Source organism: Hylobates moloch, unplaced genomic scaffold, assembly GCF_009828535.3.
Source record: "Hylobates moloch isolate HMO894 unplaced genomic scaffold, HMol_V3 SCAFFOLD_12, whole genome shotgun sequence".
Lineage (NCBI taxonomy): Eukaryota > Metazoa > Chordata > Mammalia > Primates > Hylobatidae > Hylobates > Hylobates moloch.
Window position 1 is genome coordinate 22538277 of NW_026652287.1, and position 10783 is coordinate 22549059.

The window sequence follows — 10783 nt, forward strand, 5'->3', positions numbered from 1 at the left end:
GTTACTACCATTTTCAGGTGAGGAACTGAAGCACAGAGAGGCCAGTTAACTTGCTCAAAATTATAGAGCTAGTATGTATTGGAGCTGCAATTCAAACCCGGAGTCCAATGCCCTTCAGTTTCTCCATTTTTAGATGCAGTGCATTGGGTTCATTCATTCACTCAAATATTGATGTTTCCTACATACCATCACTGTTACAGGCGCAGAGGACAAAACGGACGAAGTGCTGCCTTTTTGGCATTCACAAGGATAGGGAGACAAGTACTAAGAGTAAACTAAATACAAGAATCATAAGAACTAAGGGAGAAAGCGGGAGAGAAGGATAAGGCATGGGGCTGGAGTCGGGTGAACTGAAAATAGAATGACCGGAGAATGCTTCACAGGAAAGGTGATTTATTTATTTATTTATTTATTTTTTTTTGAGAGAGTCACACTCCGTCATCCAGGCTGGAGTGCAGCGGCGCGATCTTGGCTCACTGCACCCTCTGCCTCCCAGGTTCAAGCAATTCTCCGGCCTCAGCCTCCCGAGTAGCTGGGATGCTACCAGGCCTAGCTAATTTTTGTATTTTTAGTAGAGACGAGGTTTCATCATCCAGGCTGGTCTCGAACTCCTGACCTCAAGTGATCCACCCGCCTCGGCCTCCCAAAGTGCTGGGATTACAGGCGTGAGCCACTATGCCCGGCCCTGAAAAGGTGACATTTGAAAAAAATACAAAAGAGGTGATTGATCTCAGATTCTGGAACCTCAAGACCCATCTCCATTCTTCGCGCTGCCTCACGCTGCGCCACTCAAGGCCCCTGCCTAGTGCTCTGGCGCCTCCTTCAGATCCGCGCGGCCGCTGCAACCAGAGGCGGAACTGCAAGGCCGGAAGCTCCACGTCCTCACCCGCCCCTTCCGTTTCGCTTCCGCCTACCCCGCCCGGGCTGCCAGACCGGAAGCGCTCCGCTCTACCTGGATCCTTCTCTGGATTGAAACCCGGGCGCCGCCAAGATGCCGGTGAGGGTTCGATCCATGGTGTGGGGAGACAGCGGGGATTGCGAAGAGCAAAGAGAAACCGTGTGTGTGCCGAGAGAAGTGGGCGGCGGAAGGCAGAGAGGAAGCGGGGGCCCGAGAAGGAGGGAGGCGAGGGGAGGGGACCGGTTGCTGAAGGATTGGGGCTGCCCGGGGGTGCCAGTCGTGGGAGGCGGGGGCGCGGCAGGAGTGGGCCAAGGGTCCAGGGTGTGTGAGGAGGCCCTCTTCTCTCTCTCCGTCTACTCCTTCCGACTAAGGCAGGGTTCCCAAAGCCTCACTAGAGCGCGAAGCCAAGGGCTGCGTTTTTTATTTTTCATATTTCAAGTCCAGGGGTCTAGCTTCTCGTTTTTCTGTCAGGCCCACTTCCTCCTCCGCCCCGGGGTCAGGCTCCCTCTGCTGTTTGTCATTTGTCAGAACCCACTTCCCGGCAGCGGCGGCCACCCCGGAGCCAGCTGGGTTTAGGGCCCTCACAGATTCGGTCGGCGCCTGACTTCCAAAGATTTCCTTTTTCGTGTGCATCAGAGTGGGAGTAAAAAATTATGACGGCCCGGTTGTACTTAATTTCTGACAGCCAGTTTGTGGGGTAGATTTATCACCGTCATGGTCTCCATTTTGCAGATTCGGGAAAAGGCGGTTCAGTTCTTATGTGATTGTTCACACTTTTTTTGTTGTTTGTTTTTTGGGAGAGTCTGGTTCTGTCGCCCAGGCTGGAGTGCAGTGAGGCGATCTCGGCTCACTACAACCTCCACCACCCTGGTTCAAGCTATTCTCGTGCCTCAGCCTCCCGGGTAGCTGGGATTACAGGCGCACGCCACCACGCCCAGCTAATTTTTTGCATTTTAGTAGAGACGGGGTTTCACCATGTTATCCAGGCTGGTCTGCAACTCCAGACCTCAGGTGATCCGCCCCCTCGGTCTCCCAAAGTGCTGGGATTGTAAGCGTGAGCCACCGCGCCCAGCCTGCTCACACATTATTTTTAACAAACGTTACTGAGCACCTGCTGCCTGCCAGGCTGTATTTACAGCAGCAAATAAGTTCAACAAATCCCTAATCTTAAAGAATGTACATTCAAATCGGGAGACGAGACAATAAAAGTGTAAACATAATAAAGGAGATACATACGGTAGTGTCAGGTAGTGACAGATGCTATAAAGAAGCTAGATGGGTGGCCAGGCGCGGTGGCTCACTCCTGTAATCCCAGCACTTTGGGAGGCCTAGGCGGGTGGATCACGAGGTCTGGAGTTCAAGACCAGCCTGGCCAACATGGTGAAACCCCATCTGTACTAAAAATACAAAAATTAGCCGGGCGTGATGTCGCGTGCCTGTAATCCCAGCTACTTGGGAGGCTGAGGCAGGAGAATCGCTTGAACCCGGGAGGCGGAGATTGCAGTGAGCTGAGACCATGCCACTGCACTCTGGCGACAGAGTGAGACTCCTTCCCACACCCCCCGGGAAAAAAGAAGCTAGATGAGTAACAAGACAGTTTGGTGAGAGGGAAGGCGGAGGCTGCTTTAGATAAAGCATACCTGTGATGAAAAGGAGCAAGCCATAGTTGCAAATGCATATATATACACATGTATATGTATATATACGTATATCTATACACATATATACGTACATATATGTGTATACGGACACATGTGTATGTGTACATATATACACACATGTATGTGTACATATATACACACATGTATGTGTACATATATACACACACATATATGTATGTGTATATATACACACACACATATATGTATGTGTATATATATATACACATACATATATGTATGTGTACATATATACATATATATGTATGTGTACATATATATATATTTTATTTTATTTTATTTTTTTTTTTTTTTTTGAGACAGGGTGTGACCCTGTCTCTCAGGCTGCAGTGCGGTGACACAAACTCGGCTCAGGTGATCCTCCCACCTCAGCCTCCTCAGCAGCTGGGACTACAGGTGTATGCCACCACGCCCAGCTAAGTTTTTGTGTTTTTAGTAGAGACAGGGTCTCACCATGTTGCCCAGGCTGGTCTCAAACTTCTGGGCTCAAGCAGTACTCTTGCCTCGACCTCCCCTAAGTGTTGGGATTACAGACGTGAGCCACCTCGCTCAGCCTCACAAATACATATTTTATGAATCCCATAATTACCATTTGACTCCTGAGCTCTGGGGTACATACTTTATAAATTATCCCATCTAATCCTCATAACGACCCTATGAAGTAGGTACCATGATTCCTGTTTTACAGAAGAGGAAACGGAGCCTCAGATAAGTTAATTTGGACAAGGTTGCCTACTAATGGTAAAACCAGGTTTTAAGCCAGGACTCTAGGCTGGGTGCAGTGGCTTATGCCTGTAATCCCAACACTTTAGGAGGCCAAGATGGGAGGATCACTTGAGCCCAGGAATTTGAGACCAACCTGGGCAACATAATGAGACCCTGCCTCTACAAAAATAAAAATAAATTAGCTGGATGTGGTAGTGCATGTCCTCCCAGCTGCTCAGGAGGCTGAGGTGGCAGGATCACCTGGAGCCAGGAGTTTGAGGCTGCGGTGAACTGTGATCCTGCCACTGTACTCCAGCCTGGGAGACTCTGTCTCCAAAAAAAAAAAAAAAAGGACTCTAAGGCCCTGTACTGGTTCCAATTGCACATAGAGCACCCTGGATTCACTCTGTTGGTTTTTTGTTTTGTTTGTTTGTTTTTTTGGGGGGAGGGGTTTGTTTGTTTGTTTTTGAGATGGAGTCTTGCTCTTGTTGCCCAGGCTGGAGTGCAGTGGCGCTATCTCAGCTCACTGCAACCTCTGCCTCCTGGGTTCAAGTGATTCTTGTGCCTCAGCCTCCCAAGTAGCTGGGAATACAGGCATGCACTACCACACCCAGCTGATTTTGGTATTTTTAGTAGAGATGGGGTTTCACCATGTTGGTCAGGATGGTCTCGATCTTCTGGCCTTGTGATCTGTCTGCCTCAGCCTCCCAAAGTGTTTGGATTACAGGCGTGAGCCACCGCACCCATCCCATCCTGTGATTATTTTCTGTCTTCTCTACTCTTCAAGGACCAGAATTGTGCTACTTTGTATATTACTATATCACAGTGTCTTGCACATAGAAGGTGTTAGCAATCATTTTTTTTTTTTTTTTTTTTTTTTTTGAGGCGGAGTCTCGCTCTGCCGCCCAGGCTGGAGTGCAGTGGCGCGATCTCGGCTCACTGCAAGCTCCGCCTCCCGGGTTCACGCCATTCTCCTGCCTCAGCCTCTCCGAGTAGCTGGGACTACAGGCGCCCGCCACCACGCCCGGCTGATTTTTTTTTTTATATTTTTAGTAGAGACAGGGTTTCACCGTGGTCTCGATCTCCTGACCTCGTGATCCGCCCGCCTCGGCCTCCCAAAGTGCTGGGATTACAAGCGTGAGCCACCGCGCCCGGCCAGCAATCATTTGATGAATGAATGAATATATGAATGGGACCCATGTTGACTTCTAAAAAGCCAGACATCTTGTAAAAAGCAGAACTAAGAATCAGCATACAAAATGCTCTCATAAATGTGATTTTTTTAATCACTTCCTTTAACTCACACCTACCCACTGAAGGGAATATATATCTTCTCATTTTACAAATTTGGAAACAAGCTAAGAGAAGAAGAATGATGTCTTGGTCAAAAGCATAATGCCATGAAGTGGCAGAGCTGAAAAGATAGTGCTTGGGTCTTGGTTTAGCTGGGGGCTGGGTACCCTGATTTATATGATGTTTGTCTTTCTGTAGTGGAAATACTTTGGCCAGATACCAATGTTTTTTGTTTTTGTTTTTGTTTTTGTTTTTTGAGACGGAGTCTCGCTCTGTCGCCCAGGCTGGAGTGCAGTGGCGCAATCTCGGCTCACTGAAAGCTCCGCCTCCTGAGTTCACGCCATTCTCCTGCCTCAGCCTCTCCGAGTAGCTGGGACTACAGGCGCCCGCCACCACGCCCGGCTAATTTTTTGTATTTTTAGTAGAGACGGGGTTTCACCGTGGTCTCGATCTCCTGACCTCGTGATCCGCCCGCCTCGGCCTCCCAAAGTGCTGGGATTACAAGCGTGAGCCACCGCGCCCGGCCGGCCAGATACCAATGTGATGTCACTGAACATAGAATTGGAAGAGATGCACGGCAGCACCCCATTATTTAGTATTTCGTAATAATAACCTTAAGAACATAGACAATAGTAAAATGTAATTTTTAAAAATTAGGTTATTGCTGGGTGCGGTGGCTCACGCCTGTAATCCCAGCACTTTGGGAGGCTGAGGCGGGCAGATCACCTGAGGTCGGGAGTTCGAGACCAGCCTGGCCAAAATGGAGAAACCTCGTCTCTACCAAAAATACAAAATTAGCTGGGCGTGGTAGCTCATCCCTGTAATCCTAGCTACTCAGGAGGCTGAGGCAGGAGAATCACTTGAACCTGGGAGGCAGAGGTTGCAGTGGGCCAAGGTCATGTCATTGCACTCCAGCCTGGGCAACAAGAGCGAAACTCCGTCTCAAAAAAAAAAAAAAAAAAAAAAAATTAGGAAGTAGCCGGGTGTGGTGGCTCACACCTGTATACCTGTAGTCCCAGCCCTTTGGGAGGCCGAGGCAGGAGGATCACTTGAGCTTAGGAGTTCAAGACCATCTTAGGCAACATGGTGAGACTCCTAAAAAAAAAAAAAAGAAGTGATGAATACTTAAGCATCATTGTTTTTAACATCATTTACTTTTTTTTTTTTTTTTTTTGGAGACAGAGTCTTGCTCTGTTGCCCAGGCTGGAGTGCAGTGGCACAATCTCGGCTCACTGCAGCCTTCGCCTCCTGGGTTCAAGTGATTCTCCAGCTTAGCCTCCCAAGTGGCTGGGACTACAGGCGCATGCCGCCATGCCCGGCTAATTTTTTATATTTTATTAGAGATGGGGTTTCACTGTGTTGCCCAGGCTGGTTGCGAACTCCTGAGCTCAGGCAATCCACCCGCCTCAGCCTCCCAAAATGCTGGGATTACAGGCATGAGCCACCACGCCCAGCCAACATCATTTACTTAATTGTAAGTTTATGTAATTTGATTTTTGAGAAGAGCTGTGTTTAACAACCAGCTTGAAAAATGCCTCAAAATTTAACAATTGGTTTTCTTGAGACAGAAAGAACCAGCCCTAGCACCTCAATGCCGCTATCCCTTCTCCCTCCCCTAATTAATCTTGGGTAGGTTACTCTTTTTTTCCTTTAAGGGAAGGTTGTTTGCCACAGTGACATTTGCTCTTTTTCTGCTTCTGTGTTCTTCCTGGGCTTGCCATTACAGGCTTACCACTCTTCTCTCATGGATCCTGACACCAAACTCATCGGAAACATGGCACTGTTGCCTATCAGAAGTCAATTCAAAGGACCTGCTCCCAGAGAGAGTAAGTCTAAACCCATTATTTTCAAATTTTGGTATGAAATGCCTAACAGTCTTCTGAAATGATCAAATAAGGGAAATTCTTAGCTCAGTCTTCTCTCTCAAATTGCCCTTGTACTTTGCTTGGTAGATATTGTGGTCTAGACTTTTCAAGATAGTGGTTATATGTTGCATTTAATAGGAAATTGTATTATTTCTTCTGACTTCTCCAGAAAACTCTTTTGAGAAAATGGAGGAAATGTGCTTGATTCTGGATACCGTTTATCAGTTCTTTCAAACAAATCTAATGCTCTTACGTCTAGAATGCCACATGCCCATCCTTTCTGTCATCAACCTGGAAAACAACAACAAATACTTGAACCTCTTCCCCGTCTAAATCTACTTCCTTTATTCATTCTTCAAGATCTTCATTTTTAGCAATACCTCAATCTTAAATCTGAAGTATACTATGTAACATTACTTATGTCTATTCCCGCTTTTCTGAATTTTATTTCAGAAAGCCGCAATATTTTTCAGACACTGTCTGAGACTCTTCTGACACTTTCTGAGATGTTCTCCCAACAGTATAATTTGTATTATGTTAGACCTGGTTTCCCTGTACCCTGCAAGGGTATGAACTGAATTCCATTCGTGGTTTCCAAGACCATTATTATAATTACCAATTTGGTACTGATCCAATTCGCATTTCTCTGCCAGACTGTTTGACTTGACCTTTTTTAAACTTAATTTTGTTTTCAACACCATTTGAAAGCTCAGTAAACTTAATACATATGGTGAGTCACCACAGTCTCTACTTGATTAAGGAACAAGGAAGAAGACAGCCTGGGAAAGAAGAAAAATAACATAAAAGAAAATCACAGGGCTGGGTGCGGTGGCTCACGCTTGTAATCCCAGCACTTTGGAAGGCCAAGGCAAGTGGATCACTTAAGGTCAGGAGTTCGAGACCAGCCTGGCAAACATGGCGAAACCCCAACTCTACTAAAAATACAAAAATTAGCTAGGCATGGTGGTGGGCACCTGTGATCCCAGCTACTCAGAAGGCTGAGACAGGAGAATCGCTTGAACACAGAGGGTGGAGGTTTCAGTGAGCCAAATTGTACCACTGCACTCCAGCCTGGGTGACAGAGTGAGACTTCATCTCAAAAAAAAAAAAAAAAATTACACTGCAAAGGCCAGACATGATGGCTTACACCTGTAATCCCAGCACTTTGAGAGGTCGAGGTGGTTGGATCACCTGAGTTCAGGAGTTCGAGACCAGCCTAACCAACATAGAGAAACCCCGTCTCTACTAAAAATACAAACAATCAGCCGGGCATGGTGGCGCATGCCTGTAATCCCAGCTACTTAGGAGACTGAGGCAGGAGAATTGCTTGAACCTGGGAGGTGGAGGTTGCAGTGAGCCGAGATCGTGTCATTGCACTCCAGCCTGGGCAACAAGAGCAAAACTCTGTTTCAAAAGAAAAAAAAAAAAAAAAACCTGAATTGGAATGGAGGCCTGTGCTGTGAGCTAAATAACAGCATTAATCACACTAATTCATTTATATTCAACAAATATCTGTAGAATGCCTTTTATGTGCCAAGTATTCTTCTAATTTCAGAATCCTTTGGCCTTTGCCACCTCCTGTCATTGCATTTAGAAGAACTAACTGGTTTTTGTAAACAATATTGAGTCCTCCAAGAAAGTTTTCTTTCACAGATAAGAAAACAGATTGCAGCCAGACACAGTGGCTCACACCTGTAATCCCAGCACTTTGGGAGGCTGAGGTGGGCAGATCGCCTCAGGTCAGGAGTTTGAGACCAGGCTGGCCAACGTGGTGAAACTCTGTCCTACTAAAAATACAAAAGTTAGCTGGCTGTGGTGGCAGGCACCTGTAGTCCCTGCTACGCGGGAGGCTGAGGCAGGAGAATCGCTTGAACTCAGGAGGTGGAGGTTGCACTGGGCCTAGACCATGCCATGGCACTCCAGCCTGGGCAACAAAGTGAGACTCCATCTCAAAAAAAAAAAAAAAGGGCCGGGCGCGGTGGCTCACGCCTGTAATCCCAGCACTTTGGGAGGCCGAGACAGGTGTATCACGAGGTCAGGAGATTGAGACCATCCTGGCTAACACGGTGAAACCCCATCTCTACTAAAAATACAAAAAATTAGCCAAGCTTGGTGGCGGGCGCCTGTAGTCCCAGCTACTCGGGAGGCTAAGGCAGGAGAATGGCATGAACCCAGGAGGCGGAGCTTGCAGTGAGCCAAGATTGCACCACTGCACTGCAGCCTGGGCAACAGAGCGAGACTCCGTCTCAAAAAAAAAAAAAAAAAAAAGATTGCAAGGAACACAAGTTTAGAGTTAGAGTTCTGTTGAAATTCTTCCACAGGGCAATGAGCTGGGATGAAGACAACTGAATTGCAGAGTATGAAAGCTTCAGGATTACTTTGCATTTCTGCTGTGCGAGAACATTAACAGTCATAGACAAGAAGTATAAATAACTGTCTCAGCACTGCTGAAACCAGCTGCCAGATAGCAAGACGCTGGGATTTTGACCTTTTTAAAATAAGAAGGAAAACAAAGAATTGCCAAACAAATTGTGTCATGAGATGTGTCTTTGTCAAGACAGTATTTCTGGCTTTTGTCCGTCTAGAGCTACCTACAACAGCTTGTACAAGTATATTTTAAGTCATAGTTTTCATAAAAAGAAAGATGTGTATCTGAACCCCAACATGTTCTAAATAATTGAGTTTTTTTCTGAAACTATAATATGTAAATTCAAATAAAATTATATTGAATACTTTTATTTTATTTGTGTATTTTTTTATTATTACTTTTTTGAGACGGAGTCTCGCTCTGTCACCCAGGCTTGAGTTGGGTGGAATGATCTAGGTTCACTGCAACCTCTGCCTCCTGGGTTCAAGCAATTCTCTTGCCTCAGCCCCCCGAGTAGCTGGGATTACAGGCACATACCACCATGCCCAGCTAGTTTTTGTATTTTTAGTAGAGACAGGGTTTCTCCATGTTGGCCAAGCTGATCTTGAATTCCTGACCTCAGGTAATCCATCCGCCTCGGCCTCCCAAAGTGCTGGGACTACAGGCGTGAGCCACTGCGCCCTGTCTGAATACTTTTTATTTTTAGGAAGCAATTAAAGTTAGCCTATGTCTCAGTGTTTTTTTACAAATGCATTGAGAGACGTCTTGAATAATGTTCACCAAATGCTAATGGTAGTTATTTTTGGGGAAATGGGAATTGAGGTGACAATTAAAAAAATTTTTTTTGGCCCGGTGCTGTGGCTTATGCCTGTAATCCTAGCTACTCAGGAGGCAGGAGGATCACTTGAGGCTAGGAATTTGAGACCAGCCTAGGCAACATAGTGAGGCTGCATCTCTAAAAAAAACTTTTTTTTTTTTTTTTTGGAGACGGAGTTTCGATCTTGTCACCCAGGCTGGAGTGCAATGGTGCAATCTCGGCTCACTGCAACCTCTACCAGCGAGTTCAAGCGATTCTCCTGCCTTAGCCTCCCAAATAGCTCAGATTACAGGTGTCCACCACCATGCCCGGCTAATTTTTTGTATTTTTAGTAGAGGTGCGGTTTCACCATGTTGGCCAGGCTGCTCTCAAACTCCTGACCTCAGGTGATCCACCTGCCTCGGCCTCCCAAAGCATTGGGATTACAGGTGTGAGCCACCTTGCCCAGCCATCTTTAAAACTTTTTCTTTAAAAATTTTTTTTAATTTTTAAAGAAAAAAATTAGCCAGGCCTCATGGCGCATGCCTGTAGTCCCAGCTACCTGGGAAGCTGAAGCAGGAGGATCACTTGAGCTCAGGAATTCAAGTCTGTGATGAGTTATAATTGTACCACTGCACTCCAGCCTGGGTAACAGAGCAAGACCTCTCTCTAAAAAAGAAAACTGTTTTGACTGAATTTCATTTTCTTTTTTTTTTTTTTTTTTTTTTTGGAGACGGAGTCTTTCTCTGTCCCCCAGGCTGGAGTGCAGTGGCGCGATCTCGGCTCACTGCAAGCTCCGCCTCCCGGGTTCATGCCATTCTCCTGCCTCAGCCTCCTGAGTAGCTGGGACTACAGGCGCCTGCCAACACGCCCGGCTAATTTTTTGTATTTTTAGTAGAGACGGAGTTTCACCGTGTTAGCCAGGATGGTCTCGATCTCCTGACCTCGTGATCCGCCCGCCTCGGCCTCCCAAAGTGCTGGGATTACAGGCTTGAGCCACTGCGCCCGGCTGAATTTCATTTTCTAATGAGCATATATAAGTTTTACAAAAACAATAATGCTGTAAAAGTAAACCAGGTACTACTTTTCTATAAATATTTTCTAAAAATCTGGGTGCAGTGGCTCACTCCTATAATCCCAGCACTTTGGGAGGCTGAGGCGGGCGGATCACGAGGTCAG

At 46.5% G+C, this 10783-nt stretch overlaps 1 long non-coding RNA gene across 1 annotated transcript; it reads left to right on the forward strand.

Annotated features, from left to right (window-relative positions):
- The first annotated feature begins 705 nt into the window (after nucleotides 1–705).
- LOC131380872 (uncharacterized) lies at nucleotides 706–9350 on the forward strand. The gene is made up of 3 exons (XR_009209117.1): nucleotides 706–997; nucleotides 6302–6401; nucleotides 8762–9350. It is a non-coding gene; the product is annotated as an uncharacterized LOC131380872 (long non-coding RNA).
- The last annotated feature ends 1433 nt before the right edge of the window (nucleotides 9351–10783 follow it).